General features: G+C 41.8%; 1 protein-coding gene across 1 annotated transcript in view; it reads left to right on the top strand.

The window, feature by feature from the left end:
• LOC107191247 (lateral signaling target protein 2 homolog) overlaps positions 1-675 on the top strand; it is a 25,763-nt gene that overhangs the window by 23,017 nt on the left and 2,071 nt on the right. The window lies entirely within an intron of this gene.

Raw genomic sequence — 675 nt, 5'->3', positions numbered from 1 at the left:
TAGTTTCCCATCGTTACATTGTGAGTTCACTCCCACCACGACAAGATTTAGGTAAAACGAAACCAACGATTCTAGGATAACACGTGCTTTGCAGAAGTGCAAGGAAAGAACCGTCGCGCAGTTTCACCAATGCGCGTAGCCCGTTAATTTATTGCCAGGGTACCCACTGCTTCGAAATAGAAAACAGACGTTACGTGCATCGGCTTGAAAATGTCCGAAATGAAGAGGCCCTGGCCGACCACCATTGTAGAGGCCGGAGTGGAATTTTCGGTTCTTTATGGCTCAATTTCTTCGGCCTTTCTTTTTTAGTATTCCGTCAAATATCTCGGAATTTATTAGAAATATAAAAACCGTACAATTTGCAACATTGTGTTTGTTTTGATATTGAATGTAGCTATATCATTGAATTCCAGAATAATCCCTTTCTTTAAACAATCTTTCGACGACTCCTGACAGTGCGCGCTGCAGGTAAATCCAAAAACAATACTACCGTATTCGTTGAACTCTTTTTCGTAAATAATTGACACTTTGATATAGCTTTTAATCGCATTGAAATAGTCGGGAGCGTTAGCGATACCATCAGTCGACTGTAATAGTGGAGCGCCCGATTCTTTTACCTGAACCGGGGCGCACCGCTGTCTTCAATGGGTTACTATTACGTTAATATGAACCGCA

This window comes from Dufourea novaeangliae, unplaced genomic scaffold, assembly GCF_001272555.1.
Source record: "Dufourea novaeangliae isolate 0120121106 unplaced genomic scaffold, ASM127255v1 scaffold244, whole genome shotgun sequence".
NCBI classification, from domain to species: Eukaryota; Metazoa; Arthropoda; class Insecta; order Hymenoptera; family Halictidae; genus Dufourea; species Dufourea novaeangliae.
The sequence above is the reverse complement of the archived record's forward strand: the minus strand, read 5'-3'. Positions and strand labels throughout refer to the sequence as shown.